At 49.2% G+C, this 23,477-nt stretch overlaps 1 protein-coding gene and 1 long non-coding RNA gene across 2 annotated transcripts in view; one reads left to right on the top strand and one right to left on the bottom strand.

The window, feature by feature from the left end:
- The window catches only part of PDE10A (phosphodiesterase 10A), a 574,597-nt gene that overhangs the window by 92,113 nt on the left and 459,007 nt on the right, over window positions 1-23,477 (top strand). The gene's annotated exons all lie outside the window — the stretch shown is intronic.
- On the bottom strand, window positions 560-21,729 carry LOC132346147 (uncharacterized). The gene is made up of 3 exons (XR_009495890.1): window positions 19,771-21,729; window positions 5,417-17,217; window positions 560-900 (listed from the first exon to the last, which is right to left on the bottom strand). It is a non-coding gene; the product is annotated as an uncharacterized lncRNA (long non-coding RNA).

Raw genomic sequence — 23,477 nt, 5'->3', positions numbered from 1 at the left:
TTTAGGCCAGAGCAACTCTTCCAGAGATGTGATTCCGTTCACTGTTGGGCTGCATCAGTGAAGGAAATGGACCGTCTTGGCTCCACTCTTATTTCCAAAGGAGGGTTCCCAGCGGTCGAGTGGCCCAGGGGCGCCACGTGACACGTGCTTCAGGGCTGACCCCGGGTCATCACCCTGCTCCCCAGCCCGGTCCCTCCAACAAGCCTTTGCGTGTTGCCTTCCACTGCCTGAGTATGAAATGGGACTAACGATGGTACCCACCTTACTGCTTATCCGAAGGGCTCATATAGTGCAGGTACCGGAAGTGCTTAGAACATGTGGCCACTACTTCTTCTAGCGTGTTCCTCACTGAATCAGGAACCTACCTTATGGGGACGGGAGCAGCCAGGGCTGACTTCCTCCGCAGACCGAGTCCCTGCTCCCCACCTTGCATTGCCTGAGATGACAAAACTCAGCAGTGTTTTTCCCCACTCTCCTGCCCACCATTAAAGCTTCTTTATTTTTTATTTCTAAATCTTACCTTTTCCACTATGTTTTTCAGAGACTGATACAAAAAATATTTTTTGAATGGAAATGATTTTATTCTTTAAAATGTAAATAAAATCCACACATCCTTCTGGGGAGCACAGCTTGCCTTACTTGTTCCACACTTATTCCCTGGTGTGGACTGTTATGTTCAGAAGCCTTGTACTGTTTTGTGAAGCAAACCTTGGGCTCAGACATGTCGGGGAGAGTAGTAGTGGGGGAGGGGGTTCCATAAACAGGTATGGAGGATCCGCATGGAGAGTTATCTTAATTCACAATTTTGTTGAGGATGGACTCTAGGAAAACCACTCAAATGATAACATTGTCCTGCTGTTGGAGCAGGGAAGGCAGGCAGTCCGCGTGTTACTTTGTTTCCTGAAATATCATTAGGAAAGGTAAAGGCTTTCAGAGAGAGCACCATTGTCATTTTCAAAAGGACGACTGGAAAAAAAAAAAAAAAAACATCTACAGCAAAGGAAGTGACCTGGGTCTTGTCTGTAGCGCCCATTCCTGTGGGTGTGGATCTGGATGAATCCATGTGGTGCCCAAGCTGACCTCCTAAGGGCCCAGAGGAGACCTCACCCCAGACACCAAGCATGAAGCAGCCTCAGATTTGAACAGTGAACCTAGTTTGGGAAATTCCTGATCAAGGCAGATTTCCTGCAGAACGGGGACACGTTTACATAACACACGGAATTTCTTTGCTTGAGGATGTGGTGGTTTTACTGTTCATGGGGTTCTCAAGGCAAGAATACTGAAATGGTTGACCATTCCCTTCTCCAGTGGACCACATTCTGTCAGACCTCTCCACCATGTCCCTCCCGTCTTGGGTGGCCCCACACGGCATGGCTTAGTTTCATTGAGTTAGACAAGGCTGTGGTGCGTGAACAGTGTGAAAAGGCAAAATGATAGGATACTGAAAGAGGAACTCCCCAGGTCAGTAGGTGCCCGATATGCTACTAGAGATCAGTGGAGAAATAACTCCAGAAAGAATGAAGGGATGGAGCCAAAGCAAAAACAATACCCAGCTGTGGATGTGACTGGTGATAGAAGCAAGGTCTGATGCTGTAAAGAGCAATATTGCATAGGAACCTGGAATGTCAGGTCCATGAATCAAGGCAAATTGGAAGTGGTCAAACAGGAGATGGCAAGAGTGAATGTCGACATTCTAGGAATCAGCGAACTGAAATGGAATTTAACTTAGCTGACCATTATATCTACTACTGTGGGCAGGAATCCCTCAGAAGAAATGGAGTAGCCGTCATGGTCAACAAAAGAGTCCGAAATGCAGTACTTGGATGCAATCTCAAAAACGACAGAATGATCTCTGTTCGTTTCCAAGGCAAACCATTCACTATCACAGTAATCCAAGTCTAGGCCCCAACCAGTAACACTGAAGAAGCTGAAGTTGAATGGTTCTATGAAGACCTACAAGACCTTTTAGAACTAACACCCAAAAAAGTTGTCCTTTTCATTATAGGGGACTGGAATGCAAAAGTAGGAAGTCAAGAAACACCTGGAGTAACAGGCAAATTTGGCCTTGGAATATGGAATGAAGCAGGGCAAAGACTAATAGAGTTTTGCCAAGAGAACGCACTGGTCATAGCAAACACCCTCTTTCAACAACACAAGAGAAGACTCTATACATGGACATCACCAGATGGTCAACACTGAAATCAGATTGATTATATTCTTTGCAGCCAAAGATGGAGAAGCTCTATACAGTCAGCAAAAACAAGACCAGGAGCTGACTGTGGCTCAGACCATGAACTCCTTATTGCCAAATTCAGACTTAAATTGAAGAAAGTAGGGAAAACCACTAGACCATTCAGGTATGACCTCAATCAAATCCCTTATGATTACACAGTGGAAGTGAGAAATAGGTTTAAGGGCCTAGATCTGATAGATGGAGTGCCTGGTGAACTATTGAATGAGGTTCGTGACATTGTACAGGAGACAGGGATCAAGACCATCCCCATGGAAAAGAAATGCAAAAAAGCAAAATGGCTGTCTGGGGAGGCCTTACAAATAGCTGTGAAAAGAAGAGAAGTGAAAAGTAAAGGAGAAAAGGAAAGATATAAGCATCTGAATGCAGAGTTCCAAAAAACAGCAAGGAGAGATAAGAAAGCCTTCCTCAGTGATCAGTGCAAAGAAATAGAGGAAAACAACAGAATGGGAAGGACTAGAGATCTCTTCAAGAAAATTAGAGATACCAAGGGAACATTTCATGTAAAGATGGGCTCGATAAAGGACAGAAATGGTATGGACCTAACAGAAGCAGAAAATATTTAAGAAGAGGTGGCAAGAATACACTGAAGAACTGTACAAAAAGGAGCTTCACGACCCAGATAATCACAATGGTGTGATCACTCACCTAGAGCCAGACATCCTGGAATGTGAAGTCAAGTGGGCCTTAGAAAGCATCACTATGAACAAAGCTAGTGGAGGTGATGGAATTCCAGTTGAGCTATTTCAAATCCTGAAAGATGATGCTGTGGAAGTGCTGCACTCTATATGCCAGCAAAGTTGGAAAACTCAGCAGTGGCCACAGGACTGGAAAATGTGTTTTCACCCCAATCCCAAAGAAAGGCAATGCCAAAGAATGCTCAAACTACTGCACAATTGCACTCATCTCACACGCTAGTAAAGTAATGCTCAAAATTCTCCAAGCCAGGCTTCAGCAGTATGTGAACCGTGAACTTCCAGATGTTCAAGCTGGTTTTAGAAAAGACAGAGGAACCAGAGATCAAATTGCCAACATCCGCTGGATCATGGAAAAAGCAAGAGAGTTCCAGAAAAACATCTATTTCTGCTTTATTGACTATGCCAAAGCTGTTGACTGTGTGGATCACAATAAACTGTGGAAAATTCTGAAAGAGATGGGAATACCAGACCACCTGACCTGCCTCTTGAGAAACCTATATGCAGGTCAGGAAGCAACAGTTAGAACTGGACACGGAACAACAGACTGGTTCCAAATAGGAAAAGGAGTATGTCAAAGCTGTATATTGTCACCCTGCTTATTTAACTTCTATGCAGAGTCCATCATGAGAAACGCTGGGCTGGAAGAAGCACAAGCTGGAATCAAGATTGCTGGGAGAAATATCAATAACCTCAGATATGCAGATGACACTACCCTTATGGCAGAAAGTGAAGAGGAACTAAAAAGCCTGTTGACGAAAGTGAAAGAGGAGACTGAAAAAGTTGGCTTAAAGCTCCACATTCAGAAAATGAAGATCATGGCATCTGGTCCCATCACTTCATGGGAAATAGATGGGGAAACAGTGGAAACAGTGTCAGACTTTATTTTCGGGGGTTCCAAAATCACTGCAGATGGTGACTGCAGCCATGAAATTAAAAGACGCTTACTCCTTGGAAGGAAAGTTATGACCAACATAGACAGCATATTGAAAAGCAGAGATATTATTTTGCCAACAAAGGTCCGTCTAGTCAAGGCTATAGTTTTTCCAGTGGTCATGTATGGATGTGAGAGTTGGACTGTGAAGAAAGCTGAGCGCGGAAGAATTGATGCTTTTGAACTGTGGTGTTGGAGAAGACTCTTGAGAGTCCCTTGGACTGCAAGGAGATCTAACCAGTCCATCCTAAAGGAGATTGGTCCTGGGTGTTCATTGGAGGGACTGATGCTAAAGCTGAAACTCCAATACTCTGGCCACCTCATGTGAAGAGTTAACTCATTGGAAAAGACTCTGATGCTGGGAGGGATTGGGGGCAGGAGGAGAAGGGGACGACAGAGGATGACATGGCTGGATGGCATCACCGACTGGATGGACATGAGTTTGAGTGAACTCCAGGAGTTGGTGATGGACAGGGAGGCCTGACGTGCTGTGATTCATGGGGTTGCAAAGAGTCGGACACGACTGAGTGACTGAACTGAACTGAACTGAACACCCACTTAGAGAAACCTCGGTGTCTGAAGCTGAGCTGACTGTGGGCCCGTCCCAGTGAGCCCCTGAGCATCTCAGCTAAAGTGCTGACCGGGGCCGGAACCCCAGAAGGGTCTGCACTCCTTAGAGTAAACTTAACCTCTCAGCCACCTCTCCCCAGCCAACGTTTCATTTCACTTTTCTCTTCTTCCCACAATACTCAGACTCTCTAGGGGTCAGGGAGAAGAAGACACCTCTTGGGAGGCCCTTCCCTCCTGCACTGTCTGATTCCATGCTTCCCCCACCCCCAGCAGATGCCAAGTGCAGGGAAATGTGAATCCATTTCTAGTAACTTGTCCTTGTTGTGAAAGATGCAGCCCATGGAGGCCGTGGAGGGGACCCCAGGGGAGGGGAAGTGGTCAGAGGGCCACCGAGGACAAGGAACTCTGAGAGGAAATTGCTGTTTGCAGTCCAGTTCTTGCCTGTGCACTGTGGTGTCAGTAGCTCTCTGTGTGTGTTTGTGTGTGTGTGTGTGTGTAAAGAATGATCGCGACTCCCAAGGCAGCAAGCCACATTAGGACACGCTGCTCTGCAGACCTCTTGCTGAGTTGGGAGAGGGTCCTCCTCTGTCAGTGGCGTGGGCTCAGGGGTGCCGCCTGCTAGACGAGTACAGGGCAGGGTTTTAATTGTGGAGGGGGATGGCAGGCAGCCCCACGGCTTCCGTGGAGGCTGCTCTTTCCAGCTGTACTTCTGCACACACACATATCTGTACTGTTCTTTGGAAACCATGATGGAGAAAGAAAATAGAATGAGTCATCTTTGACTGAAGCATCTTGCTCAGTAGTTTTAAAACGGCTGGGAACCTGTCACTTAATTGTAGGTGCTGTGGCTTTGGATTTAATAAGGCACATCGCAGCCTGCTTGTGCTCGGGATTCTAGACTTGGGAGGGCCTTGGAACACTGCAGTGAATTATGCACAATGCAAACTGACCATTAGGGGCACTCACCTCGTTGTGCAGCCATCACAGCCATCCGCCTCCAGCCCTGGGTTGGGCCTGGGCCTTGATGGTAGAGCCTCCAGGAGCGGGAACCCCAAGCACACTCTCTAAAGACAGGTGTTCCATAGACGGAGCAGGATTCACACACGAAAGGCCTGAACGGGAAGCAGTTGCTGGCAGTTGCTTCCTTCCACCGGCGGTTGCTGCCTGTCTCAGCGGAGGCCACACCTTCACTCTCCAGGAGGCTCCTGTGGTCTGCAGAGAGGTCTCTAGGGCTGTGGGGCCCTGTCTCCTGGTGGCAGCCGCAGTGCCGAGGGCAGAAGTCCTGCTGATTACCTCTGTTCCTGAATTCCCACGGAAGGAGGCATTTGTGATAGAAAAACATCGAGAGGGTTACCGAATAAACACGCTTTCTTATAAGCTTAGATACGCTTCCCCGGTGGCTCAGATGGTAAAGAATCCACCTGCAATGCAGGAGACTCGGGTTCAATCCTTGGGCCCAGAAGATTCACCTGGAGAAGGGGGATCCAGTATTCTTGCCTGGAGAATTCCACGGACAGAGGAGCCAGGCGGGCTACAGTTCATGGGGTCACAAAGAGTCCGACACGACTGAGCAACTAATCACATGTCAGCTTAGACACATGACTTCATATTATTAAAAGATTGCCTACAGCACTTAAATATAATCTCTCGGTTCCCCTCCACTCACCTGTGAGTGAGTTATCGGTGGTTTACTTAGCTCCAACTCGCAGGCAGCATCAACCAGGGAAGGACCCGTAGAGATGCCCACTCAAGGCAGGGAGAGGGAGGTTTCAGCACTTTGGGGATGGTGGGTCTCCCTGGAGTCGCAGCCCCGGTGAAGACAGGCTCAGCGGGGAGGGAACGGGACACCCCTGTGCATTGCCAAGTAACCCCGAACAGTCACCCAACCACCCCTAACGAGCTAAAGGGTGACAGTGACATTTAAGCCAATTTACAATGAGGAAGCCAGGAAGATGGTGAGCAAGACTCTGCTGGACTCAGGGCAGCCCCAGAGCTTCCCGCCAGAGCATCAGCAGGCGCGCTCCCTGTGCGGCAGAGCGCTGCCTCCAGAATCCCGAATCCGAACCTCGGCGGGCTCGTCACACTCACTCACTGTCAGCTCACAAGTCCCACATCTTCGTGACTCTTTCTTTAACTGTCTGTGAGATGCCTTTTGTGGTGGTTGTTTAGTCGCTAAGTCCCATGCTTTGGAAGGTCCTCTATTCATAGGATTCTCCAGGCAAGTATACTAGAGTGGGTAGCCAGCTCCTTCTCCAGGAGATCTTCCTGAACTTCCTATGTCTCCTGCATTGGCAGGTGGGCTCCTCACCACTGAGCCACCTGGGAATGCCTTTAGCAGTGTGCAAATCAAAACCCATGAATTGTGTGCCATGGGAACTCCAAGTCAGACTGAGTGTGGGAGCATTTGGGTCCCTTCCAGAGGGGTTGCAGGCCTCACTTTGAAGAGACTTCCTCCGGGATCTGCACTTGTCTTTTGGCTTCTGATGCTGTAACTTTAATCAAAGGACCGCACTCAAGCTCACCTGAGGTTGCTCGCTGTGGCGGAGAACACGCTTCATTGCGCTAGGAGACTAATGGCTCAGTGAGGTCCAAGTGACAATGTACTTTTGGGACAGATTGCTAGAAAACAGGCATTAGGTCCTTGGAAAGAAGAGGTGTTGAGTCTCCTTGGACGATAAAGCCCAGATAGCTGCCTCCATCTACCTGTTAACATTGGCAGAAAGCTCACAGCCTGGTCGCAGGGGAAACAGATCAGCTGCCCAGTGTGAGGAGTTCAGCACTTGTCGTTCTTTCCTCTCCTTGTCTTGGCTGTGTCTTACTTATCGTTCCCCAGCTGCCGACATTCACATTTTTATTTATATTCCACAATTACTTCACCCGATGGGAGTTGGTCATAAGTCACCTTACCACCATCAATAAACAAACCAAATGAACACATATTTACTACAGTAGCTCTTAAAACAGAATACAGATACGTGCTACAAATATGCAGACATTTCGGGCAGGTACTTCCAGAATCCAGAAGTAAAGAGAACCTTTCTTACTGAACGTGGTTACTAAAGATGCGCTCAAAGCGTGAATGAAGAGATGACCCAAAGATCCCCAACCAAGAGGTCAGAACAGGAGTGGGTGGGACAGAGGGCCAGCCTCAGGGATGCTGTCCGTCACAGGAGACATGACCCTCAGGAGGCTGGGCTGTGGGCATGTGCAGGGCTGGGTGCCCACTCTGTTGCCACTGAGTGGCCTCTCGCCGTGGGCCCCCATCTTTTTCATCAAATCTCCAAACCTTCCCCTGCTCCGCAGCTTAGCGACCTTTGCAGAAGAAAGCCTGGTCTTGAGCATTTGCTTAAAGACCTCAGAGACTTTCTCTTGCCCTTAGGGTTTGTCATCAGAATTTGCAAAAGACTTCAGCAGAATTACATGCTATTGTACAACAAGAAATCTTCAACAAAATTAAAAGGTGAAGAACCAACTGGGGAAGTATGTCCACTCCAAAGGGAACAAAGGGTTTATGTGAAAAAGCTCCTGCCCTACCACCTCTCAGCCCCCTTCCCACTGGAACGGACAAAGGCCAGAAACTGAGGCAGGAGACAAAATATCGGCTGAAACAACTGATCAAAGTTCAACGTCATCAGTCAGGCGCTGATTCAGATTGTGCTATGCATTCTCTTACACTGCTCAGATTTCTGGCAAGTATTGAAAGCCTCAGGGATATTTATTCATTTCAGTTCATCAATTCTGCTTCCAGAAATCTAGCCAAAAAATAGAAATGTGGACAAATGTCGAAGGAGAAAATTGTTCTTGCTATATTATTTTATAATAGCAAAAAGTAAATGTTCAAAAATGGGAAATAAAGTATGACAGAATATAATGTGACCATAAAATGCCAAATGAAGGAGTTTCAGTCACACTGAACAATGTTCATGAGAGAGTGTTTCGTGGAAGAAAAAAAGTCAGCACGCATCACCGTCTGTAGTACAGTATGGTCCCAGCGAGCTGAACTGTTCGTGGAGATCACCTAGCAGTTTTGACCCATATTGATCATTTTCCTTTTCAACTACTTTTTAGCACATTCTTAGTGTTCTTTAACATTTGTACTTTTAAAATAAGCTCAGAAATCAATAAAAGCAAGATACGTCCCGAACATGAAGGGATGCTGCGGGGATGTAAGCATGCGGGCCCTGCGTGGGGCTGACACGGAAGAGCTGACCTTACCTGGACACGAGAACACAGGGAGATGAGGGAGTCGGGGTCAGGTGGAGAGAAACTCAAGTTCCTCCCGTGGCTGACTCGGTGACGCCAACAACCCAGAGAAACAGTTCAGCAGAGGTTGAGGGGCCCAGTTTGGGAACTTGCGGCCCTGCAGGTGTTGGCTGGAAGGGAATGCAGAGTCAAGGGGTGGCGGGGACCTGGGCTGCAGCCCCAGAGAAAGCTGCTGGGAGGGAGGGGGGTGGGTTGGAGCCCAGGTGCAGGTTGGAGAAAGGGGAGCCTTCCAGGAGGATGAGGGACATAGTCAGAGGCAGAGATCCAGGCGTTTCCAACAGAAAGTCAAAGTTAGAGAGCAGAGAGTCTGGAAAAAATCCGCCTGGGCCAAGATTCCAGAGGGCTTGAAAATCAGAAGTGACACTCTTTAGGACTCGCTAGGGACTCGGTTCAGGGTCGGGCCCTGCTGCCCTCGCAGAGTCCCGGCAGAGGGCACCACAGAGAGGGCTATGCGGTGCTTCACGACACGCCGGTGCTTTTGCTTGGGTTGCTTTGCCCTTAGTTTGTGAATCTTATTACATCTGTAACATGTACGTTTGTAATAGTCCATTTTCATTTATGTTAAATGGAAGTGAAAATGTTAATCTCTCAGTCTGTATCTGACTCTTTGAGACCCCAAGTACCGCAGCCCGCCAGACTCCTCTGTCCATGGGATTCTCCAGGCAAGAATACTGGAGCGGGTTGCCACGCCCTCCTCCAGGGGATCTTCCTGACCCAGGGATCCAAGCCTGGCCTCCGGCATCACAGGCAGATTCTTTACTATCTGAGTCACCAGGGAAAAGCCATTTATGTTTAATAACTGAAAGCAAGTAAAACATTTATTTTTAAAGACTAGTTAGTAGAAAACCTACTGGGGAGTCCTGCTTTCATTAATGTTGCAGCAAGGAGACCCCTCATACTTGTGCGCTGGAAGGCTGTGGACCCGGATTGCACATCACGGACTCCACCGTTCACAGTCGCGTAGTGAGGGCCGCCCGCAGCCTGCCTCTTCCGTGTGACCTCCGCGGCGGCTCGCTTCCCTTCCCTCCCGGAAGGCCGCCCCTCCCCGATCCAAAGCCCACCAGGGCGTTTCCCGGACCACAGGGGTTGGCTGGAGGGGCGCGGGGCGTTGGGGGGTGGGGCGGGGGGAGGAGGGGCGCGGCGGGCGCGCCCGGGAGTCACGGAGATGGGAGGGAGCAGCCAGGGGCCGTGAGCACCGCGGAGAGGAGGGGGTTCCAGCCCCACGCAGGGTTGGCGGCGGCCTCAGTGGGACGGAGGCTGTCCTGAGATCACCGCGAGGGCCGGGAAACCCTCAGCCCCGCGGCTCACAGAGCCGGAACCAGGTCGGCTGTCTCATCCAGATGATTCAAGAGCCGGGAACCCCCTCCCTGCCACCCCCTCCCCCCGCCCCCCACGGCCAGGGACTCTGCCACCAGAGGAGGAATTGTGTTTGCTGGGAAAACGCCCAGGGGAGGAAGCCCATGAGGCCAAATCCTGCTTGGTGGGGAAAAGGGAGGTTTTCCCACCGTCACAGGGCCTGCCTGAGGGGGAAGCAGAGACAGGGGGAGGGGGGTGGCTTTCAGGGATGCCCACCGGGGTCTCTGCTTCCAGAAGGAGGCTTCAGTTTGAATTGCAAACTGAAATTATTTAGATAGGGGGCTTTAGATACCATGTTAAGAAGCAGAGACATTATTTTGCCAACAAAGGTCCGTCTAGTCAAGGCTATGGTTTTTCCAACAGTCATGTATGGATATGAGAGTTGGACCATAAAGAAAGCTGAGCCCCAAAGAAATGATGCTTTCGAACTGTAATGTTGGAGAAGACTCTTGAGAGTCCCATGGATTGCAAGGAGATCCAACCAGTCCATCCTAAAGGAGATGAGTCCTGAATATTCATTGGAAGGACTGATGCTGAAGCTGAAACTCCAATACTTTGGCCACCTGATGGGAAGAGCTGACTCATTAGAAAAGACCCTGATGCTGGGAAAGATTGAAGGCAGGAGGAGAAGGGGACGACAGAGGATGAGATGAGGTTGGATGGCATCACCGACTCAATGGACATGAGTTTGGGTGGACTCCGGGAGTTGGTGTTGGACAGGGAGGCCTGGTGTGCTGCAGTCCATGGGGTCACAAAGAGTCTGACTCGACTGAGCGAGCGACTGAACTGAATCTTCTGAAGACAGGGGGAGGGGCGGCCTTCCTGGAGGGAAGGGAAGGGAGCCTCCTCCGCACTGGGTGGGTGGGAAAGGAGGGGTCCCGTCTAGCTGGGTGGGGGTCACACAGGAGAGGCTGGCAGGCGGCCGGCCGGCCCCCACTACACGCTCAGTGAACCGTGGGGCTCAGGAAAGGTTACCTCAAAATGATCTCCTTTGCTTAAATCACTTCAACCACCACTTCTTTGAACTCCTTAAATGGTGAGTTCTCAACACAGCCCCAAACAGGGAAAGCACTACTGGAGTGTTTCTGGGAACGAGAACAAAGCTCTGGCAGCAGCGAGGGGGTCGCGCGGCTTGGTGTCCGGCTCCCAGGGTGACTTCCCCCCCGGGCTACGGCCAGTTCACCCCTCTCTCTGTTCTTGACTTCCCCCCCGGGCTACGGCCAGTTCACCCCTCTCTCTGTTCTTCCGAACAACCACCTCATATTATACATTCAGAGCTGGAAGGGCAACAGTTCTCACAAATTCAGCCCTCTCCTCAAGAGAGAGCACACATCTGCTGATCTCATTTTTAAAACAGACCTGTTTTAACAGCTAGCATTTACTTTAGGTTTTGTTTTGTTTTTTAATGCTTTCCTTAACTCAGAAAATAAAACACACTAATTTGGGATTAAACTAAAAAAATTCTTGCTATCATAATATAATCTTGATAACATGTATGTTTAGAGGAGACGTGAAAGACGTGCTTTAAAACTTAGATGCAAAAAAAAATTGTCCTCCTTAACTTGGATGATGAAAATAAGGAGAAACACATGCTATGAAGGGAAAGGATAGATAACCAAAATAAACTGTCCTTTCACTACCGGATTTTCCTTTTAAAATATGATCATTTAAGAATTCAAAGTGTGTGTCTGTTTTAAGACTCTGGTAAGAATTATGATGAAAATTCTGCTTCTTCCATAAATGGAAAACATAATACAAATATAGGTTCCCATTACTACCAGCCTTCCCCCCAGGGACCGAGGCTGAAGCTTTGTTCTCTGAGCTGCAGCAAGCAGCGTTTTGTGAGAACATGGAGCATAAACGGTATCATTGTAACTGCAAACTGGTCAGAACCTCAAAATAGCCAGAGCCGCCCTCTGGGCAGGGGGAGGGTTACTGACCGACTGGTTCAAACTGCAGCAGTGATCGTACCTCGCGGAGAAGACTTCAGAGTTTTATCCCACACATGGCATCACGTTCTCTCATTTTGTCTTCCTCCCAACCCTGGGTTACGACTGTAGGGAATGAGATTCAAAGTTGGCAGCTCTACATAATGAACCTACTTGCATCTGGGGAAAATGCACACTCTTTCCTTGGTAGCGAACTTACCCACAGGGTGAAGAACTTGTTTTGCACTAGAAAAAAATTCAGCCGAGGTGTGCAGGGTGCTTCACCGTGTTCTCAGATCTGAGGTTCAATTCCTGAGACGCTCTAACTCGATGTGAATTTGTCCTGTGAATTTGTGTCTTCTTTTGCGCAAGATAAGAGACATGTTATTACTAGGTTTGTTCAAATGAATATTATCAGAAAAGATCATTCGAGGACTACAAAATAAAATTAAAATCAATATACTTTATGTAAATTATGGTGCTGAATGTTTAAAAGTATATATATTTGTATGTTCTCTCAATTTTTTTTTTTTTTTTGCAAAAGTCTGAACAGTACACAGTATTTGCAATTGAAATTAGGAAGCAGAGGGAAAATTCAAAACTTATCTCCAGTCCACTAAAGAATTCCATCAAATTCTCAGTGGTGTATCTGAGAGTCAGTGTGACGCACTTCGTCCCCACTGGGATGTTCAAACTTCCTCCCAGTAGCAGACCCCAGATTTCCAAAGGCAACTTATAACCCTGTTTGCTTCTTCATCTCCCTAGAGCACAAATGTAGATAAGTAATTTAACCCAAGAAAGGACATTGCTCAGGGTCAGTAGGGACATTGGTTATTATTAAACTGGTCATCAGTTTCCTAGAGAGAAACAGGAAGCAGAAAAAATGTATCTAAAACAAAGAAATGAGCATAGTTTTATGACTAAGACAAAAAGGTGATGAAATCATTAAGAAATACTTAGGGGACCGATGGTGGTGTAGGCTGGGATCAGCTGACATGGGTCCAGACCTCACACTGAATTGAATAAATGAATTGGTATCGTCTCGAATTCTTCAAGAATGATTGGTTTCTGACATCCTTCATATGACTCTCCGTATTACGAGGTAACATTAGGAGAGGAGTTGCCCGGGTCTTCTCTCCCTGAATCAAAGGCCGAATTACAACTGGACTGTAGTACAACCCAGGTCGCTCAGGGGTAAAGAACATGCCTGCCAACGCAGGAGACAAGGTTTCAGTCCCGGGGTCGGGAAGATCCCGCGGAGAAGGAGATGGCAGCCCACTCCAGGATTCTTGCCTGGAGAATTCCACGGATAGAGGAGCCTGGTGGGCTACCGTCCATGGGGTCACAAAGGGTTGAACGTGACTTAGCGTCCAAGCAACAGTACAGCCAACTCAGTTGTTTAACCCCCGTGGTGACTGGGATGCAGCATAAAGACTCACAGAAACACCGCACTGGTTCCAGCTCCGTCATCTGTCATGACCAGCACAGTTGGGCCGTAGACGTCTGCTCGGCTTCACGCAGGGATATCTGAGAGCTGTTAGGGGTGATTCAAGTCCTTCGCAGGGAGTCACCTTACTACCCTGCAAAGAATTAAAATGGCAAATGCCCATCGATCAACCCAGGATGAAGCCGTTAACAATAGACATTTTTATTGAGGAAACCACTCAAGTCCTAGAAGCTGGCACAAACCCTAATTTTTAGTTCTTCCCAAGAACACGCATTTCGTTCTTTCCTCTGTCATCACTAGAACCCAGATAATTCACTGTGATTCGGCAGGGGGTTGAGTTCGGATCTGTTTTCTTTTGTTTTAACCCAGAGATATTTAATCCGACCAAATGCTTCATAACTGCTCAGACCGCTTCCTTTATTGGCTTTTAAGAGTAGGGTTTGGACTGTGGAGAAGTGAAATGACTCGTTTACGGTCAAATAGCTATAAAGGGCAGGGCGGGAACTGGAACAGGGTACTCCAGCTTACCAGCCCAAGATCCTTTCTACAACAACAAGCTTGCATAAAACGGCTTTTCAGAGAAGCTTTTTACGGGTAACAAGTGATGGGTTTTCGGGTTTGGCAGCAATGATCAGAATTTCAGATGACTCTCGTGTATTTGAAAGTTGGTGAGGAACTCTTGAAGTTATTAATACCACAAACATCTATGTGTCTGATACATGCTGAGCACCAGAAGATACGCTGGGACTTCCAGACACATTAAACACAGACTCCCTCCCCACCAGGGTCAGGAGACCAGCACATGGGCCGGGACACAGAAGGGCAGGAGCGGGTGTCTACTTAGAAATAAGTACATAAATGCAGTAGTGAAGCAAAAACAGCCTGTGATGAACCCAAAGGAGGAAAGAAAAGAAAATCTAAACATTACTTACTTCAGATGCTGGCTTGTTTAAAATAAGGGAGCGTGTGACTCACTTGAATGAAAAAAGTTCACCTCTAATTATTCAAGAAAACCTAATGTAATGAATTAAATACTTAAACTACAACTTCAAAAGAGCCAGCTCTTAGGCACTTGAGAAAACAAACGAAAATGGGGAAAAGATACTTAGGAATGTCTTTTCGTTCTGACTAATCCTATGTGAAAACTGACAAAGACAGAAATCAGGGTAGCAAAGTAAATGAAGACATTGTTGGCATATATTTCCTATCAGATTCTTTCTCTCCCCAAAGTTAGAGCCACCGCAGCGTGAGATCCTGCTTATCTGGGATCCTCAATGGTTAAAAACCAGCAGCCTCCCGGTTCTGGGAGCGGCTGCCAAGCCTTCGTGCGTCATGGAGCAGAAAGGCTGAGAGTGATCATACCATCCCAGGGAGAAGAGCTCGGAGACTCAGAGCTGCAATCTCCCTGCTGGCCCTTCGGACATCAGATGGAGCATTTGCATTGCTGTGAGGTTGGGCTGCGGTCCCAGGCCAGGAAAAGGGCCAAGGGGGCCACAGCTGTAAGCAAGAAGGTTCTGAGAGTCCCCACCCACGCAGTCTCTGACCCGAGCCTGCTGACCGTCAGCTTGGTGTATCTAATCTAATCCCACCCATCTGACATTTAGATCAGAAGAACCTGCCTGTAGAACGAGGGTGACCTGGTTTCTGTAGCGAGCGCACCTGATGTTTTCAGTTTAAGGAAAATAATCTTTAAACGAATACTTTTGTTTCTCCCTAAGGGCTTCCCTCGTAGCTTGATTGGTAAAGAATCTGCCTGCAATGCAGGAGACCTGGGTTCGATTCCTGGATTGGGAAGATTCCCTTGGAGAAGGGGATGGCAACCCACTCCAGTATTCTTGCCTGGGAAATCCCCGTGGACAGAGGAGCCTTGCAGGCTACTGTCCACGGGGTCGCAAGAGTCGGACACAACTTAGCGACCAAACCACCAAATGCACCATCTGCTTTCCAAATGAGTAACTGTTCTGACTCCCGTGTGGCTCTCAAAATTGAGGGCTTGTTGACAAGCCCTGTCGTTTAGTCTGCCTTCAGAAATGATGCGTTTCTCCCTGACCCGCCTTTGTCCTCGTGGTGAATTTCAGAGTCCGCTCACTGAGGGCGTGCCAGCCTTTGTTTGCTCCCCAGTCCCCCCAAGAGCTATTATCTTCAGACATGTCCCCGGCCGGCCGCCTCCCGGTCTTTGCAACCACACCCTGCTCCTGTGCTCGCTCTCTGCGGGTTAGTGACCCCAGGTCAGAGGGCGCTTGGCCCATCAGTTGCCCCTGAAGCCCTCGTCTCACCTCTAGATATCCTAATGGGATTCTTAAAAAAAAATCACTTCTGAAATTAGAATCCTTTTAATGGAAGCATTGACAATTCTATCTACTCTGCTTCTTCACATTAGTATTAGTAAAGTGAACGACAGTACTTCACCCAACATTGTAAATCAACTATACAATGAAAAAAAGGCTTCACTTTCTCAGGGAGCTTCCTGCTGGTCTGGTGCTGAGCTAAATGCCTCATGCCGGATGTCCTTCAGTCTTCACACAGCAGCCTTCCGAGGAAGCTGGGGTTACTGTCCCTATTTCATGGGAGCAGGACAGAAGCTCAGAAAGACTGAACAGTTTGCCTGAAAGCACGCTCTAGGTAAGTGGTCAGGCCGGGAGCCAGACTTCTTCCCCCAGGACTCCCCCGAGGTCCGGTGGTTAAGACTCCGCACTTCCACCGGCAGGGAGGGCGGTCACGGGCTCCATCGCCGGTCGGGAACTGAGTTTCCACAAGCCACACAGTGCAGCCCAAACAACAGCAACAAAACAAGCAAACCGGAGTTCTTCCCATTGGTGAGGTTCTGCTGCTCCTCATCTAACAGAGAGGAGTGTCAGTCGCTCAGTTGTGTCCGACTCTCTGCGACCCCATGGACCGTAGCCCACCAGGCTCCTCTGTCCGTGGGATTCTCCAGGCAAGAAGACTGGAGTGGGTTGCCATTTCCTTCTCCAGGGGATCTTCCCAACCCAGGGATTGAACTCAGGTCTCCCTCATTGCAGGCGGATTCTTCACTGTCTGAGCCATGCGGCTTCCCTGCACAGAGGGAAACTGGCTGATAGTTGGAAGATCCTGTGAGGTACCATTGCCCTGTAAACTGCAAAGTAAGTCTGCTAAAGTGTTCAGAATGAGCCCAGACCCCAAACCAGAGATGCCCTCATCTGATGTGTAAGAATCCACGGCCTAACGTCTGTCTTTGCTGAGATTTTCCTGCTGCAGTCACTGGACTTCAGGAGTCATTGGTGGTCATAAGTTTTACCCAACCACATTCAAAAGAAGAGTCATATGATCAAATCAACAGAAAGCAAGCTATTGCCAAGGGGTTTGGGGAAAAATCGCTCTATACTGGGTCAGCGAACAAGGCAAGCCCATTTGGAAGCATTGGCCACCTCCTACCACCCAGCAGGTCATCCCCATTCTCAGGGGGACATTCCTGAAACACTGCAGAAGCTTCCAGGGCAGGGATAAGGGGCACAGGGGCAACTCGCTCTGAAGCCTTGAATAAGCTGTGAGACTTGCGTTTTCCTAGTTCAGGAAGAAGCTGTGGTAGACGTTGTGTCCGTCCCAGGGACAGCCCCTCCTGGACCCCCACTCTGCAGATCTGGCATTTTCCATGGTGGCAGGAGCTTGCAGACAGAGTAACGGGCTTCTGGGGGCATCCACTCCTGGATTGCCACCTGTCGCTCTCCATGGCAGCAGTGACTTGCAGGCGGGATCCTGGACCACCCCTGTGGGCCCAGTGTAACCACAGGTGCCTGGTGAGACGGAGGCAGGAGGGTCAGAGAAGGCAGGGCGATGCCAGAGACAGGTTGGAGTGATGTGCTTTGAAGATGGATGGCGGGGCCGTGGGCCAAGGAATGGGGGCGCCTCTGGAAGGTGGAAAAGGCCCAGGAACAGATCCTCCCCCGGACATTCCAGAGAGAGGACAGACCAGCCCACACCTAGATTTTAGCCCCACGAGGCACATTCTGGACTTTTGACCTCCAGAACTATTAAGATAATAAATTGGTGTTGTTTTAAGCTACTAGTAATTTGTTCCCGGCCCAGTGGACATGAGTTTGAGCAAACTCTAGGAGATAGTGAAGGACAGGGAAGCCTGGCATGCTACAGGCCACGGAGATGGAAAGAGTCAGATAGGACTTAGTGACTGAACAACAATTTGTTACAATAGCAGTAGGAAACTAATGTGATTCTGCTTGGAATTCAGGGCTGAACTGACCTGGGCACCGCGCCTCTCCATGATGGACAGGCCCGGAGTCATCTGGGTGATCAGGAGCATAAAGTATATACAATTTGACTCAGTCATGAGCTTCATGCTAGGTACTTAAAGGTATTATTTATTCATCTAAGATTACAGATGTATTCATTTAATTTTATCTTTAAAATGGTGAATTTTTTGGAAAATTGCTAATGGAGAGCAAGCCGCCGAACTTCTAAAATCTTAGCTCCGCTATAGTTTGAGCAGCTTCTGTGGCTCGACGTGTCACTTGGTGGCAGAGGAAGCTGGCAACCCCAGGAGAGAATCCGAGGCTGCTGGCTGGCTGCCCACCGAGGCCAGACGAGTCCCAGGCGAGTCCTGGGCGTGCCGTGGGTCCCCCGTGCCCGATTTGGCGTCTGCGGCTCCCCGGCTGGTTTTAAGCTCACCTCAGTGTCTCTATTGGCTTGACTTTCACTGAATGCAGGGGAGTCTCGGGGCCTTAAAGGGGGCCGCCATCCACCACAATCTTACCTCCCCTTCAAGGCCTGGATCAACGATGCCACCTCATGAACCTGACCCTCCAGTGAGCCGTGCCCCCCGGGGGTGTCTCCATACAAGTACTCTGTCTCAAGTCCAGTCGTTTTTGTATCTGGCTTGGCCCTCCCACCAGCTGAGCCCTGGGGGCCAGAGGGCCTGACCCCTGCCCTCTGTTTGCCCCCCACGCCCAGCTGCCCAGCAGACACTGCGGGAGGTGTTGATGGGGGCGCTGGCGGGAGCAGAGGCCCCACAGCCCAGCAGGCAGGTGGCAGACGGCACGCGCCACCCAGCGAGATGCACGCCCGACAGCCATGCCCTGGCCTTGCCGCAAGCAAGCCTGCCGTCCCGACGGCTGCCCTGGCCACGGGCAGAGCCCCAGGGGAGATCCGCCCCAGAGGGTGGGGGGCCGGCACGGGGTGGCCCGGGGGGCTTCTTGGGGGCCCCAAGTCGCCGGCTCGGGTGCTCCTGTCAGCTGAGTTCAGACTGAGACAGTTCGGATGTTCAGGGGGCCGGTCCTCCCCACAACTGACTTCAGCTTTGCCTCCAGCCGGGGGGCGGCATCTTGTGACCCTGCCTCACACCCTGCACCCCACCACTCACTCAGGCTGGACCCCTGTCCCCAGGCCCAGGCGGGGGGCTTGGGGGCGAAGGACCCACAGCTGTGGGGCCATCTGCTCTGTCTCCGCTGTCTCTCCCCCACACCGTCTCTCTCCTCATTCACCACTTCTGCTCTGTCAGCCTCGAGACCTAGAGCCGCCTGGGCCCCAGCTTGTCCTGAAAGCATGTTTCCAAATTAATGCTTCCCGAGTGTGGTCAGTGAGTCATCTGCGGCCTCTGGCTTTCTTCCAAGTGGCTAGCTGCTTTCAGAAGGCAGGTAGGAAAGCTCTGAGGGTCCGGAGTGTTTCAGTTTGAAATGAGGGGTTGGTAATCTGATTCACAGGAATCCGGTGATGTTCTGAATTCCTGTTGCATTCCTAAACGTTGTAGGAGTGCAGTAAGAACAACCTTCACTGGGTCGACAAAACACGGCTGACAAACGGGAAATTTTTTACATCATTCTTTTGATTACGTCCTATTAAAAAAGGCTTATTATGTAGTTGGCTTATTATACAGTGCTTATTCACAAAAAAATGAATTATGGAAGAAACGATTTCTTGCAATGTGAAAGCAGCCTTAAGAATAGCTATAAGAACAGTGAGGCTCCAGATACATTCCTGAATGGAAATAATGTAGTGAGAAGGACTCCAGCGTGAGAAAATGAACAGAATCCGCACGTAGAATGGTTTTAAACAAGTAGGTAAAAACAGCTGTGCTTGGAGAGCAAATGTAATGATAAATGTCCAACACCTGGCTTTCTCCATGACCCATTAGTTCTTAGTCCCTCAGCTCAGTTCAGTGGCTCAGTCGTGTCCAACTCTTGGTGACACCAGGCCTCCCTGTCCATCACCAACTCCCAGAGCCTACCCAAACTCACGTCCATCGAGTCGGTGATGCCATCAGCCATCTCATCCTCTGTCGTCCCTTCTCCTCCCGCCCTCAGTCTTTCCCAGCACCAGCTGGGCCTCGGTCTTACACATTCCCTGGGTTGCATCGTAGCTCCTGGCCCGTGAATTGGCTTCAGCACCCCTTTTCCTGAGACACAGGCTCGCGGTCACAGGGAACAGGGGCATGGCGCATGCCGCCCTTGGGTGTGAGCTGGCCTGCTCTCTGCACTTCAGTGACTTCGCCAGACGCCCCGCGATGGCCCCTCCCGCTCCGCTTTCCCTGCCCTGGATACGGTGCGGCACCGCGGGCCGTCTGACAAAGCGTTCTCCAGCGGCTCCATGCATGTCTTCTCTGAACGCAGCTCTGTCACGTGGTGGTGGCCGCTGCTGCAGACCTGTCCGCGGCGCTGACACCTGCAGCTCCTGCCGAGTGTGACTGAGTGGCGCCTCGGTGGTTTCAGCAACTGTTTCCTATGGTGTAAAAGCGGTCATTTCATAATGACAAGCGCCGTCCTCTCTGAGTGTTCATTTGCTCCATCTGAAGAGGCAGCAGGTTTGGATGAAAGGCTTTGAGGGCGACACAGAGCTGATCAAATTTCATAATAAAATATACCAAGGACATGGACACTGGACCGGTTCCAAATAGGAAATAGAGCACGTCAAGGCTGTATATTGTCACCCTGCTTATTTAGCTTATATACAGAGTAAGTACATCATGAGAAATGCTGGGCTGGATGAAGCACAAGCTGGAGTCAAGATTTCCAGGAGAAATATCAATAACCTCAGATATGCAGATGACACCACCCTTATGGCAGAAAGTGAAGAGGAACTAAAGAGCCTCTTGATGAAAGTGAGAGAGGAGAGTGAAAAAGTTGGCTTAAAGCTCAACATTCAGAAAACTAAGATCATGGCATCTGGTCCCATACATCATGGAAAATAAATGGGGAAACAGTGGAAACAGTGACAGACTTTATTTTTGGGGGCTCCAAAATCACTGCAGATGGTGACTGCAGCCATGAAATTAAAAGATGCTTACTCCTTGGAAGAAAAGTTATGACCAACATAGACAGCATATTAAAAAGCAGAGACATTGCTTTGTCAACAAAGTCCATCTAGTCAAGGCTATGGTTTTTCCAGTGGCCATGTATGGATGTGAGAGTTGGACTATAAAGAAAGCTGAGCACCGAAGAATTGATGCTTTTGAACTGTGGTGTTGGAGAAGACTCTTGAGAATCCCTTGGACTGAAAGGAGATCAAGCAACTCCATCCTAAAGGAAATCAGTCCCGGATATTCATTGGAAGATCTGATGCTGAAGCTGAAACTCCAGTACTTTGGCCACCTGATGCAAAGAACTGACTCATTGGAAAAGACCCCGATGCTGGGAAAGATTGAAGGCAGGAAGAGAAGGGGACGACAGAGGATGAGATGGTTGGATGGCATCACTGACTTGATGGACATGAGTTTGAACAAGCTCCAGGAGTTGGTGATGGACAGGGAAGCCTGGCGTGCTTCAGTCCATGGGGGCGCAAAGAGTCTGACATGACTGAGTGACTGAACAGAACTGAATCTTTGACCTTGCCCCTAGCCTGGCACAATGCCCAGCACAGAGGAAGTGCTCAGTTAACCCTTGGCATGCCCCTGTGCAAGAGTCCCTGGTGGATGACTGAGGAAGAATGGCCAGCCTGCCTTTCTGAAGCGGGCAGAACCACTAAGGGACATTCCAAATCATTCAAGATATACTGACATCTGACAGAACCAAGCTGACTCTTGGTAAATGCAAAATAGTTCAATTGCTTTTTTCTATTTTTGCTAGAGATTGTCCATGTAAATTTATCCAAACCTGAATAACTCTTAGGGGGGGTTTCACAAGGCATGATCAACCCCTCCTTGGATGTGTGGTGAAGATAATGACTAGGATAGAGACACAGGTGGAAAGGTGTCTCTTATGTTTGGTAGAAAGTTTTCTTTCCATAGTCTGTTTTTTCTTACTTGAATCTACCAGCTCACTTTCTTTGTTTCCCTTTACACACACACACACACACACACACACACAGCTCCCAAGGGCAGCAGCTGACTGATCAAGATGCTTGCTTAACACAGATATCAGTAGCTCACGAAGATAAACAAGGAGATGACTTTGGTTTCTGTTTTAAGTTACCGAATGAAAATTCCGGACAAGGTACAGATAATTGAATGTCGCCAAATATTTTTATGGCCATGAGATGGTTGGATGGCATCATCGACTCGATGGACATGAGTTTGAGCAAGCTCCGGGAGTTGATGATGGACAGGGAAGCCTGGCATGTTGCAGTCCACCGGGTCCCAGAGAGTTGGACACGACTGAGCGACTGAACTGAAGTATTTTTAACCATGTTGAATTCTGATGCAATAATCTTGACTCTCAAAAACATTTTAATTATGGGAAAGCAAATTTTTGAAAGTAAATTAAGTATGTCGTTGATACTTGAATGCCTTAATCTGCTTCTTAATTGGATACTGGACAGAAGGAGCTGGATCACTGAGAACCACGCGGTCAGTCATGTCCCAGGCTGACCAGCAGAGGGCGCCCACCACCAGGCACCCTCACTTCAGTTGCCCCCAAACCTGATGAAGAGCGGAGCTGATTGTGAGTCAATTTTGAAAACGTATCATATTTTTAAGAAGGATCATATAGCTGAACTTGATTGATTTTACTATGCTTTTAGAAGAAACTGAGTAATTCCTGGGGAATAAGAGGTGTATTTTGCTCAGTGGCTGTGGCCCATGGACCCTGGCATCCTAACCCACTTTCAAGGGGGTCGGGAGATCAACGTCTTCTAGAATACCGTGAGATCGCTCAGTCGCGCCTGACTCTTTGCTACCCCATGGACTGTAGCCCACCAGGTTCCTCTGTCCATGGGATTTTCCAGGCAAGAATACTGCAGTGGGTTGCCATTTCCCTCTCCAGGAGATCTTCCCAACCCGGGGATTGAGCCCTAGTCTCCAGCATTGTAGGCAGTCGCTTTACCATCTGAGCCACCAGGGAAGTCCTCAGAACGCTGAGATGTGTTTGACCTTTCAGTTGGCTGACACCTGCCCTGTAGAGGGATGGAGTTACTGCACCACCGGGCCCCTCACCACTCTGCTCTCACCACAGAGGAAGCAAACCCAACACTTCACTTAAGAGGGCCCTGGAAGAAGCAGCAGGAATAGTCAGCTTTCCTTAACTTTGATGCTTCCCAAGGACTCCAAAGAGTTTCTGTTTGTGTGGCTTTTATCTATTGATACTAACATATGCCCATATTCGACGTTAACGCTGTGAAAACCACTTATGAACTCTTTTAAAAGAGCAGTGATAAGCCCACTTTAAGTAATGTAAACAACATACTGCCATGAGAAACAGCTGTTTTCCAAAACAAAAAAGTTAAGAGTGGCATTGGTTTACATTCTGCAAATCTCTTTAATGTCCATCTTCATAGAAGACAGTGGATCTTCAAAACTGCCTGTGTGTTCAGCCCGCCGAGATCTGCTGCGTGAGGGCTGAGGTGTGAGTGAAAGGCTCCTGAGACCTGAGGACGTGAGGAAGGGGTGAGGGGCGGGGGGGGCCAGTTGTCGGGGGGCGGAAGCAGAGGACCCCCGCCCCCCTGAAGACACAGGGACCCCGGGACCCCAGGGAAGATGTGAGTTTGTTGTGGGTCGTTGGCACCAACGAGAGTGGATGGGACTCACGAGTCAGACCTGGAACGAGTGATGGGAATGCAGATTGTGAGTTTGTTGCAGGTCGTTGGCACCAACGCGAGTGGATGGGACTCACGA

This window comes from Bos taurus, chromosome 9 (genome assembly GCF_002263795.3).
Source record: "Bos taurus isolate L1 Dominette 01449 registration number 42190680 breed Hereford chromosome 9, ARS-UCD2.0, whole genome shotgun sequence".
Taxonomy (NCBI): domain Eukaryota; kingdom Metazoa; phylum Chordata; class Mammalia; order Artiodactyla; family Bovidae; genus Bos; species Bos taurus.
The sequence above is the reverse complement of the archived record's forward strand: the minus strand, read 5'-3'. Positions and strand labels throughout refer to the sequence as shown.